The sequence below is a fragment of the Apium graveolens genome, chromosome 3 (genome assembly GCF_009905375.1).
Source record: "Apium graveolens cultivar Ventura chromosome 3, ASM990537v1, whole genome shotgun sequence".
Classification (NCBI taxonomy): domain Eukaryota; kingdom Viridiplantae; phylum Streptophyta; class Magnoliopsida; order Apiales; family Apiaceae; genus Apium; species Apium graveolens.
Genome location: NC_133649.1, coordinates 108,592,216 through 108,605,157, shown reverse-complemented (window position 1 = coordinate 108,605,157; position 12,942 = coordinate 108,592,216).

The following is a 12,942-nucleotide window of genomic DNA, read 5'->3' as shown; positions in this document are numbered from 1 at the left end:
GGTTTGACCTGTACGAGTCCCGGTGTGAAATTTTCGATACACAAATCATTTTATATATCGATAAGAATCCATATTCTCAAAAGGCGAGACATTATCACCTTAATTTCGTATAAAGTATTTTATAGGAAGCTCTGTTTTGATAATTATCCAATTCTGGTATTAAAATAGTATCGCCTTTTCAATTACTTAGCGGCTAAGTAACCTATTTTCGGATCTGATGTGTAAATGTAATTATCAAACTATTAAATAAATAAGATATGTGATGGTTCTGTCAGCCTTGTGTTGCTATATTGTTAATTATGTTTAATTAGTTGGACGCGAAGACTAATTTTGTAATTAATTATGGACCTGTATGCCTTTAATTCATTTTAAAGTGATTTTATTGAATATTTATTCTCGTAAATGATAAAATTGCTCCTAAAATTATTTTTGTTATTTTATAATTTTATTTATTATTTTTAGGAGTTTATAAAATTGAGGAATTAATATTTTATTAATTATTTAATTTTTGAAGATTTTATGACCTCATGTAATTGAAAAATCAGTATTTAATTTCAGGATGTTTCAAAAATCATGAAAATTTTATTTTATTAACTTTTAAATATTTTGAGAATTTTAAAATTGTTTAGGAAATTTTCTGGATTTTATTTACCTGCACCATTGTTCGTTAAATTGTTAAATACAGATATAAATTGCATTTCACAAAAATATTTTAAAAATTATGAAACTTTTATTTTATTAACTCTTGAATATTTCGGAAATTTTGGTACAAAAATTTTAATTTTTCGATGAATTGCGACTCGCAGCTGGTTCGTTAATTTATTACAAAACGAACCAAGAAAATTCTTAAAAGCGAATTTAGGACACGTGTCTGTGTTCGGTTTAGTGTGTTGAAACGTGGCATTAGCTGAATGAATTAAACAATAATAATAAGAAAAATGATAATAAGAAAAGGGGCAGATAATTTCAATCGAGCTCATCATTTTCTTTCCTCTCCAGTTCATCTGCCTCTCTCTCCTCAATCTATAATCTCTCTCGAATCTCTCTCGTTCTCTTAATCTCTCACTCGTCGATTCCTCTGTTCCCCCTCCGTTTCTCTGGTTTCCCCGTTAATTCCTGTTCGTCGGAATATACTTCCGCCGGCCGTTTCTTTCTCCTGTAAATACCGCACTGGTTTGATGTTCCCTGTACCCCTGTTTCTTGTGTTTCTGTCGCTACCTTTCCTCTGCTTTCCGGCGAGGAAATATGGTGGCATTGTGTGTGCGTTATATGTGTACGATGTGTGTGTGAGTTGTGTGTAGTGGCGAGTATATTGCACGCGCGTGTGTGCATATGTGTGTATTATTGCTGGCTGAATTATTTTCTGTATCACTTTAATAATTCGAAGTATTGTTGGTGTATGTCGAATTATTAATTTTGTGAATAAAATTCGAATGAAAGTTTTTGTGATTAGTCGAATTATTTTGGCTATTAGGAAATTTTATCGGTGAATATGCGTCTGGAAACCCGATTCGGGTACCTCCGGGTTTTACCGCCGTCGGCAATGAGCCTCGGCGAGCCGACGGTGGGTGATGATGATTTTTATCTGAGTCCTACACTTATTAATTAAATAAAATTAGTTCGATAAAAATTAATTACGAAACAGAAAAATATGAATAAAAACATAAAAATTCGAGTAATAATAATTACTAACTGAATTGTGTCGGCGATTGGGATTGCGAATCATGGATGGTTGGTTGTTGTTATGGGGTTGTTGATTGTGATTGACGTCGGTTTGATTCGACGGGTAGGCCGATAAACAAAGGAGACGCTGCCCGATTTTCGGGAAATTAATTCCGAAAATACAAGGACGTACCCTATAATTATCGGAGACGTCGAATAACCATATACAATTATATTGTATAAACTTAATTGCGAATGACACAAAATAATTTATAAGTAATCGATTACCCTATTTTCGAGATAACAAATATACGTATTTTCCGAAAATAAATACCGAACCGAGTTTCGAGGATGTGAACCATAATTGCTATGTGTATTTTAATAATACATATAGATATAAGTTGAATTATGAAATCGTATGGGTAGAATAGGATAGTGGTGTTATGTTAAGCGAGATGATTATCTGAATTAGGGCATTTCAACTCTGTAGGTCTTAGTCGAAAGACCCGAGACGTGACGGTGGACTAGGAATGATCTAGTGATTAAACGTTGGGATCAATGAAGCTCCAATCGAAGAACCTGAGTGTCGGAATCGAATACATAATGGAATAGTAGTTTGACGATAAAGCCGAACGTTCAAGTCGAACGAAAGTCAACTAGTAATAGCGATTAAAGCTTATTGAGGCAAGTATTCCAGAACATTCTTTTAAATACTACAAGTATTTTGATTAGATTCTTTTGCGTTAGGACAAAGGTATTCTCATTTGTACTTTAGTTGTTGTAAGTTGTAGAAGATTAGATTCTTGTTTCATACCATAACCTGTAAACGATCCAGATACAAGGGGTTTATTGAATATTCTTTTATTTTATATAAAGAATGTTTTCGTGACACCAAATCTTGACCCCAGATTTGGGATGTTACAATTCTTATTTACATATGAGGTCAAGATTCAAATTAATCAAATATGGTGATGCATATAAAGGCGTAAAATAATAGTTGAAAGCATATGGAATGATAGTGCATAATAATTGAAATTTAAAGGTCACAATACATCAAGATTAGGATAAAGTCTGATTCTAGGAATAACATGCTTATTTAAAGGAAACAACTGGGAGTTCTACAAAGTCCGATAATACAACAACATGAAAGGTAGATAATGGAAAGAACTAAGGCTCCACTCCATCGGAACGAGGCTTGGTAGTCTTCTCCTCTCGAAGCGTCTTCACAATGCTCTGGAGCTCATCCGCCACCATCTGGATGATATACTGACTGGTACGGTCTTGATGTGATGGCATTTCCTCAAGCTTAGTGTTGACGTACTGAACCAAAGTCTCAAGTCTCGCAGTCATCTGCTCCTTAGGCTTCCCTTCATAGTTTCGGCTGTCCGGATACACATTCTTCAATCGGTCTATCAGTCGGTCGTACTTGCCCTGAAGCATGTCAAACTCGCGCCTCAACTCAGCATACACGGAGAAAGCAATAGTGTCGTCCGACCCAGAGGATGACGAGGAGTGGGCCCTTTGCTGACAAACCAATAAGAGGAGTATTAATAATAAATTTACTTAACCTACTCTCTCGCATATTATTTATAACCTATACATATATCCTATAACCTATTTGGGCTGTCCAGGGACTCTAAACCGTAGCTCTGATACCAAAACCTGTCACACCCCCCAACTTAACAATACATAATATATAACTATTACAATATTTGAAAGAAAGTAAATACAACTGAATCCAAGATCTTACAGTTTAGGGTTTGGAATAGCCCAACACTACTAACTATTACAACTGGTTTTAATATCGAGTCCTCACACAAATCTATCTCTTATTCTACCTGAGCTCGGACATACGCATCGGCATCATAAGTCTTACGTGTTGTCTGCTTGAATCTAACCATAGCTGCTAGCTGTAATATCAGGGTTAAAGCAAGTAGTGAGCCAAATGCTCAACAAGTGGTAAACAATATGATACAAAACATAAATCGAGATATATATTAAAGAATGACAATGTGAAGATATAACTAATAATAACAAGAGATGAACTTTTGGGTTATGGCATCATTTGCTTGTATCAAAAACTTTTTCAAAATCATATCTTAATCAAAAACCATTTTATGACGCTACGGATTACAGCCGGTGATCAGCCGGGAAGTAATCTCGAACCTCGCTGGGTTTCTAAAACATTAATGGGATCCCTAGGCAACTTTTAAGCCTACAATATCAGTGTGGAAAGGACTTGCATCTCAATCCAGATCCACTATTTAAAGAAAACATTTATCCTCCTTTGGGACTGAAAATCCAAATTTTAATCATTTCAAAAACTGATGCCAATTGATAATAAAATTTCTTAAACAGTAAACATCTTTATCAAGGGATTGTAGATTGACTTGAAACACTGGAATTATGTTCACTAAATCTTAGGGCCATGATTCACTAGACTTTACTCTATCAGGGTAATTGAAAGGTTTCCATTTACAAGAATTTTGACAAGGAGATTTAGTAGGGTTATTGGATGATATGAAATAGTAATGCCAAATTAGGCTTAAATCAATGGTTTTAGACAAGGTATAGGTATTAGAACATCAAGAAGATAAGCATTGCTAGTTACAAGTATGATAGAGGTGTTAAGATATAAAGAAAGTGATCATTAGCTCAAGGTATATCAGGATGTCAAGCTTTAGGGTAAAGATAGGGTTATGAAACAATCGTGAACGACTTAAAAGAATATCTGGCTTTTAGGTATCAAGATAAAGTTTCTATCGGGGCTCTTACAAGAGTTAAATCAAGCATTAGGGTGTAAAATCAAGATTTATCAGTAATCAATAGCATGTTAATCAAAAGGATCAATCAGGTATTATAACAATTCTCTATTTTATCATGGCATCCCGATTACTTTGGTATACTAGCATGGTATGATTTTTGATCTACTTGCAATAAGTACTTGAGGGTTCATGACATTTCTATATAAAACAAATATAGATTTGAGAATCACTTGGTCCGGGTATAACAAGGTAAATCAGGATACTCGCATCATATATATCAGAACTAGTTATCACACATTCGCAGTGTAAACTAAAAAGTAGGTTGAATCACTTGCCTTGAGAAGGCTGGACTGGACTGGACTGGAAAGTAGGAGCAACTGGAAGCTTTACTCAACTTTGTGGCAAGTTTACCCTCGTCTCGAGATCCTACACAATTAATAATAACCTCATTATAATATATTATCACCAACGCAACCTACTTACAACCCGAAATTAAACACAAATGGCACTTAGGCCTATATGCACACAATTTATAATCACCATATAAACATAATAGTACATATAGCCACATATACTCACATACCATATTTTAAATACCAAACAATATCACACACACACCATATTACAACACTAGGCTTGGATGATCTCGTTCCACAACTTAAGTCACTTGATCGCTAAACTAGACAAAGTCTCCAAATTTTGGCCTCCTAACTCGAGGTGCCTTTATTAAACTATCCAAAACCTATTGACCCTCACTTGGGTCTTTCACTCTACTGGCTTTATGCTATCTTTCAACTATAATGGTCAACCTAGGCCTCACTCATAAATGCTCTAAAACTATATGGTAAGTGAATGTGCTTACTAAGGTAAATTTCAGAATGACATATATGGTTTCTTGAGTGCATTAGACACTCTTACACTACAAGTTTACCTCCAAAACTTCTACACTAGACTCTTCTGATCATAAGGCAACTCCCAAAATTGATGTGGCTCAAGGGCCTAGCTTGGGCCTCCCTAGGCCTAAACTTAAAGTCCATGGTTCCCCTGTTTTTCTGGAAAGAAAAGGTCCTGACTTGAACTAACTTGTGACACATTATTCTAACTCAAATCCTATTAACTATGGCTGGAAAAACTCCTCTGACACTCCCTCTAACTAAGGACCAACAGGGCCTAATGAGGGCCTACCTATGACATGGTCAAAACTTCCTATTTCTAAGTTGCAACAAAACTGTCCCCTGCTGGACAGATTTTGTGATTCCAGTCGTGCACCTAACCAAACGTCTTACAAACCTCCAGAAAACACCTAAAACCTATTATATACTCCTAGTGCTAGCTTATGGTGGCTTGGGCCTCAAAGTGAACAACAAATGCTCATTAAAAACGTCCCATAAACTAGTGCATCAAATCTAGAAAAATGCAAATACTAACTAATCCCTTTCCACCTTGACTCCCACTTATTAACCAAAAATCCAACCTTTACCAAACCAAACCTAGTGCATCAACATCCTAAAATAGTGCCTCAACAGGAGTGGATATCATCCATACCCTAGAATACCAATATGCAAATAAAAATATAACATACAACTCATGGAAAACACTTAACAAGATTTCAGGCTAAAACATAGAGTTTAAATTCTTGTAAATTCGACTTGTACCTATTACTCAACCTTAATAATCATGAAATATATCTTCTCTTAACTATTATTAAGAAATATATCATGGAAACAATCTATTTTAAGCACAAATAATTCGAATTTCTAGATTTGTAAACATGAAAACATGATTTCGAGAAGAGTAGCATACACAACATGGTCGATCATCATATTAACATCTTAAAACTAGCATGCATGGATAAACATGATTATATAGTGAAATTTCAGTAGCATGCAAAGGTTTTTAAAGCATGGTTTCTCCATAAAATACTTAGTTAAAACATATATAAAATGTATCTCAAAGAGAGCTCTTGAATTCACAAGAATCAAGAGTTTCTCTTTGGAGATCACACAAAAGCTACACATGCAACCATGAAACTTCATCTCCCAAATCACAAAACTCTTGGGAAGTATATAAAATAAATTTAGGTGGAAGAATTACACTAGGGAAGATGAGAAATGGGATGGAAAATGAAAGGGAGTGGGGGAGGGGGTTCTCGACCGAGAGCAAGGAGAGGGAGGGGAGGAGAGAAAAAGAGAGGTGAGTTGGAGTGTAGAGTGAGTGAAATGATTTCTCACATTTTGTTTTTGGTTTTATGCCTTTTATTGACTAAAAGAAATGAGTGGAAATGAGAATGTACATGAATACCCTCTAGCTAAAGTTAGGCCATTTTTCATGCAAGGTTAATGTGGTAATTGGTTAACAACAAGTGAGTTAGTAGGGTTGGAAAGGTATCATTTGCCCTTTAATAGAATGGAAGAGTGATTTGCATGCAAGGGTTTCCATGTAATTTGCTAATTATAACAAATAAATTTTTAAAGATTTATTTTTATAAAATAAAATACAAGTTCAAAAATTATAAAATTTATACCATAAAATAACTTGGATTTTTAGAAATTTTATAAGATCACTTTTGAAATTTGTGAATGAAATGAATTTTAAAAGAAAATTTTTCCAAGGTTTAGAATATTCCATATAAATCAAAAATAAAGGAAATAAATAAACTTTTGCTTTGAAAAATCATATTCTACATAAAGCAATTTATAATGCAGAAATTTTCATTCACACAACGTACAATCATTAAGTATATTTACATTCGGCTCTAATATTATACAAAGTTCACAAATAATATTACACAAAATTCCGATCGTAACAGATGCTACCATGAAACTAAATATAGACTATCGAGGTGGGAATGATTGAATGAGATACCCTTATCAGGGATAGATGACTTGATTTATCAATGGAAGAGTGTAAGCACCTTTTTAAAGGTGGAATTTAGGATAAAACCTCGATAACTTGAGATGAACCGTAAGGAATGCATAAAGGTTGGTTTCACCCTTAATAGGGACATTATGAGTCATGACAATATGAATTGGAAAGATTAAGGTAACAAAAACATTTAAAGATCGGTGGAGAAAGTTTTCATAACTATATAGTCACAATGGTTATAGGATTAGTAGATGGTATCTCGATATGCCTTGTACCCAGGGAATACAGGAGGAATGGTTTAAGGATAACCCTCGAGATTTTACAAGAAGAAAGGTAATATTTAAATTTTCCGAATAGAAATTTTGGTAAAGTAAATATGACGTAATAATAATAATGCCAAGTGGGGCACATGTTAAACCATGAAAAAGTATAGATTGAACCAATGAAGGTCGAAATTTTTTAAAGCGAGAAGGACCCAAGATAAGAGATGCCCTACGTATGATCGGGAGTCAGCCATGATAATGTTCACATTTGAGGACTAAGGCAATAACTTATGTAAAAATCGTAATTTTTTTCTTTCTTACTAGAGCTTAAGGAAAACATCTTCACATAAGCAGTGATTAGACACGAGGTGAAACATTTAGTTGAAGATGGTTCAAAGACATTAATTATAAGAAACTATTATTATCAGGGAAGGCCAATAAGGTGGCCGATACTTTAGGTATGAGAGAGCAATTACAAATGCCCATACCAAAGCAATACAGTAATACTAGGTGATGCCATTAAGTTTATATTATGGTATGGAAGAATTACATTTCTTCTGATGACTATGCAATACTCAACCCCGATAGTAGTTGGGTAAAGATTTAATTCATGTTATCATTGTAAGAAGGCTACCTATCTTGAGATAAGCCAGTACCATGTTCCAAAAAGGACTAAATGAACCCTTGAGTTTCAGGTCTACTATTGAAGTCATATGATTAATAATGGTATTAACCTACTATCATTTCTTTGATTGAAACTTTTTCTGCAAATTTATTTGCTTCATATCTTATCTACGTCAATTTCAAGAAATGCTCTTCACGGATCATAAATCGTGATTAGGTTGCCTCCTTAGAAAATTTCGATACAACAAATATGGATTCTGTATGATTAGCTATTAATATCCCCGGGAAGATAATGATTGCAATAGATCAGCGATGGACTATAGTAATGCAGCAATGATTCTGTGAATAATGAGATGATAACAACCGTGAGAGTTCTATTTTAATGGATGTTGAGATTAAGTGCCACTAATCGGGTCATGGCAATGTATAAGTTATAGTTGATAGACTAACTAAGTCGATTAATTACCTATTGAATATTTATTCCTTCTTATCGACAGAGAGTAGTATTACTATACGAGGAAGGTTATGGTACAAACATAGCATTCTAGTAATCATGATGTCGAGAATGAAATCCCAGATTCGATTTTTGATGGTGAGCGAGTTTTAAAGGTATTGTTAATAGGATTGAGCAAGAGCATGGCTCCATAGAATGATGGACGGAATAGAAACAATAATCAGGCACATGAAATACGATGCAATAATACTTGATATTGATATATATAGATAGATAGATATATTATATGTATGTCGTTAGGAGTTGTCCCACATCATTTGTGGGAGGGGCAGATTACTAGAATATGAGCAGCCGGATAACTCCATTAGTATGAGGCCTTTGGAAGGTTCCAAAAAATAAATCCATGCGAGCTCAGCCCAGAGCGGACAATATCATACTAATATGGAATTAGGCTTGCTTAGCCCAACAAGTGGTATCAGAGCTTCAGGTTGTAATGGTCCAAAAACAAACCCATGCTCGCTTAGGACCAAAGCGGACAATATCATACTAATGTTGAGTTAGGTCAGCTCAGCAAAGCCCAACAATATGTGGGGGGTTGTTAGGAGTTGTCCTATATCGTTTGTGGGAGGTGTATATTGCTAGAATATAAGCAACTAGATAACTCCATTAGTATGAGTCCTTTTGGGAGTTACCCAAAAATAAACCCGTGCGGGCTCAACCGAAAGCAGACAATATCATACTAATATGGAGTTAAGGCTGCTCAGATAGCCCAACAAGTGGTATCAGATCTTCAGGTTGTAATGGTCCAAAACAATCTCAAACGGGCTCCCAGAATGGACATGGGAGGAGGCAGATGGGCTACCCAGTATGAGCTCAGGAAAAAGGCAGGTGGGCCTTCCAGTATGGGCCTAGGGGGAGTCAAAATCCAGAAGGATTCCAGTATGGGTCCAGAGGGAGCCAGACAAAATAATCAGGAAGAAGATTCGACATCCAAAATGGACCTAGGAAAAAGCAGATGAGCTAAACCAAAATGAGCTCAAAGAAAAAGGTAGGTGGGCCTTCCAATATAGGCCTAGGGGGAGTCAGAAGGCCAGAAGGATTCCAGTATGGGTCCAGGGGAGAAGATCACATAATCAGGTGGTAGAATCGATAAGTGTCGGGCCCGATGTGTGAAGGGGAGATTGTTAGGAGTTATCCCACATCATTTGTGGGAGGGGCAGATTGCTAGAATATAAGCATCCATATAACTCCATTAAAATGAGGCCTTTTGGGAGTTACCCAAAAACAAACCCATGCGAGCTCTGCCCAAAATGGACAATATCATACTAATGTGGAGTTAAGGCTGCTCAGAAATCTCAACAAGTGGTATCAGAGCTTCAGGTTGTAACGGTCCAAAACAATCTCAATCGGGCTCCCAGAATGGACCTGGGAGGAGGCAGATGGGATACCTAGTATGTGCTCAGGAAAAAGGCAGGTGGGACTTCCAGTGTGGGCCTAGCGGGAGTCAGAAGGCCAGAAGGATTCCATTATGGGTCCAGAGGGAGCAGATCATATAATCAAGTGGCAGAATCGACAGATGTCAGGCCCGATATATGAAGGGGAGATTGTCAGGAGTTGTCCCACATCATTTATGGGAGGGGCAGATTGCTAGAATATAATCATCCAGATAACTCCCTTAGTATGAGGCCTTTTGGGAGGTGCCCAAAAACAAACCCGTGCAGGCTCAGCCCAGAATGGACAATATCATACTGAAGGAGAGTTAGGCCTGCTTAACAAGCCCAACATTTGTGTGTTTGTTTCATTCTCCTGTGATAAACCTTTATAGTTCAGAGGTAGATTCCAACCAGATATTTTGTGACCATATATTTTTTATATAATTCTCTTAAATTTGTTCTTTTTCTCTCCTTTTCATTTCGTTTAAACTATGAAGAACAACCCTTCCAGAAGGGGAGGTATTGTCGAATGTCTATCTATATGTGTGACAGAAGCCTGGTAGAATACCATATGTTGTTAAATTTCTTGTCAAGTACTAATGGTTGGCCCCCTTCTGTACTAACTATGTGATGTAACAAGTGTTCAGGATAATAGTAATAAAGTTCAACTATTTTAAAGTAGAGCTTACGAGCTGCATGATACTTATGCTAGTGATAAGCAGTATTTTATGTATACCCTTGGTATAGGGTACCCAAAGTTGAACATTGTACCTAAACTGGGAGACGATGTTCCCGAGTATATTATATATATAGTTTTCGATAACTATTAATTGAATAAGGATTATTCGATAGTGTTGAATAATAAACAAACATTACTTTCGATTATCCAAATAAAGATTTACTTATGTAAAAATATATATTTTTTTAATTAAATATTTGTTTTAAGTATTAGTTTTAAAACTTTTTACTTCGTTTATTTTATAAAAATTATTCTTTATTAAATATTATTTAAAGAATTTTGTTCAGATATTCTTCTAATATTTTGAAACTAATTTATATTATTTAAATCACTTTTACCTTAAACATTTTCGAAAATGTTTTCGAATCTTAGAAAATGATTTTAAAAGTTAGAGCGGATCCCAAAACCATTTTCAAATTTAAATCTTTCCTTTATATGGGGATTTAAATACTCGCTCAAAATATAGAGGATCTGGCTCAAAAAAGGGGATATATTTTTTGCAACGAAGTTGCTAGGTGGATAAAGAGAGTCATGATTACTTACCCAACATTCAGGAAGTAATACGTAGAACAAGTTAATCCAAGAACAAGCATCACTTGGGAAATATTGGTGAATTACCCTTTCCAACTAGATACGACTTCTTGGTGAAGTTGTATCAACAAGTTTCTACTTCGGGAAAGGGGAGACGAGCTTTATGTTTCAGGGTCATAGATTTCATCTGAATTAGGAGTGGCGTAAGTGACCTAGTGACCCAGCCTTATTTTTATTATTGGGCCTAATGCGCCCGGAAGTTATGCTGCGGTGGTTCATTCCTTAGGGTAATTGATGGGTTGTACAATTACTTCCGACTGTTCTCCCCTACATGTAGTAATTGGTGGGTTGTACGACGCTTATTGTTCATCGCAGGTCGACCTCCTGGCGTGGCATACTCCATAAATAAGTTCATTATCCAGTTTGGATATTTCTGCAACACTTCCAGAGCACCCTAATAGAAAGGCTATGGTTGGGTGGCCGATGATTGTTGGCAGGGTCAAGTGTTCAAAACAGTGATTTGGTAACAAAGTATCTCGTAACTTCATATTTTGATAATGACCTGAGAATTGAGTTTCCTTGAGAGGATAAAAGCCCTCAAGAGTCTTTGCGAAAATGTTTTATACAAGTTTTACCTTGTAACTTCATCTTTTTGATGAACTTTTGAAAACTGATTATACTTTGAACATTAATAGTTTTCTGAATAAGATATATAAGTATATTAAAGTATCTCATAACTTTATCTTTGAAAGCATTGTACATTATGCATGGTAAAGAGTTTCAGAATAACGTTAAGGCAAGGTTAGATATATGAGATCACCTTGTAATGTTATTTTATAAATTTATATAATGGAACTCTTTGTATATTATGCATGGCAGAGAATTTAAATATTTATGAAAAGTATATATATATTGAATATTTTGTGACTTCATCGCGTTAAGTTATCAAACTTGGTTCATATTTGCTTGACCGAGACTTTCATAAATACTATAAAAATGTACATATGTTGTTGAACTGTTATATGCTATTTTGGTGGGCTGTGTTGCTCGCCCTTGCTTATTTTATTTATCACAATAACAACTAGGTGAGATGGACATGACCAAGCTCCCAATTCATGAATGAATAGGAAATGTTCCACAGTTTCCTGTAGACGTTGATGCCACTGTGGCTGAGGTATGAACTACCAATAGGCTAGGCTTTCAACTTTTGATGTACCAGACTTATATATATCTATAAATTGTTATAATGGAATGGAACATATAAATATATTCAGAAATTCTTTTGAGGTGTAATAACTTATAAATTATGGATCGTATGACTTGCACTATTTCAGTTTCATCTCTGAGACTATAACATGTGGTGTGTGTGTGTGCGTGTATGTGTTGTTGAACTGTTATATGCTATTTTGGTGGGCCGTGTTGCTCGCCCTTGCTTATTTTATCTACCACAATAACAATTAGGCGAGATGGACAGGACCAGACTCCCAATTCACGAATGAATATGAAACGTTCCACAGTTTCCTGTAGACGTTGATGCCACTATGGCTGAGGTATAAACTACCAATAGGCTAGGCTTTCAACTTTTGATGTACCAGACTTATATATA